Source organism: Corvus brachyrhynchos, unplaced genomic scaffold (genome assembly GCF_000691975.1).
Source record: "Corvus brachyrhynchos isolate BGI_N302 unplaced genomic scaffold, ASM69197v1 scaffold709, whole genome shotgun sequence".
NCBI lineage: Eukaryota > Metazoa > Chordata > Aves > Passeriformes > Corvidae > Corvus > Corvus brachyrhynchos.
This window is the reverse complement of record NW_008240056.1, coordinates 13,897-14,402: the sequence shown is the minus strand read 5'-3', so window position 1 is coordinate 14,402 and position 506 is coordinate 13,897.

Here is a 506-nt window from a genome sequence, read left to right as displayed (position 1 = left end):
AGGTGGCGTCACCTGGAGGTGGGGTCACCTGGAGATGGTGTCACCTGGAGGTGGGGTCATCTGGAGGTGGGGTCATCTGGAGGTGGGGTCACCTGGAGACAGGGGGTCACCTGGAGGTGGGAGGGTCATGTGGAGATGGGGGTCACCTGGAGATGGTGTCACCTGGAGATGGGGGGTCACCTTCAGATGGGGTCACCTGGAGGTGGGGTCACCTGGAGATGGTGTCACCAGGAGATGGAGGGGTCATGTGGAGGTGGGGTCACCAGGAGATGGGGGGGTCACCTTCAGATGGTGTCACCAGGAGATGGGGGGCCACCAGGAGCTGGTGTCACCTGGAGGGGACCTTCCTCGAGGTGTTGTCACCTGGTGGCGGTGCCCCCTGGCCGTGGTGCCCCCGTGGGCGATGTCCCATTGCCGTCCCCTCCCCGGGCAGGACGTGGGGATACAGGAGCTCTTCTCCAGCGACCAGGACCGGGCCACCCCCTTCACCTTCTCCAAGACCTTCG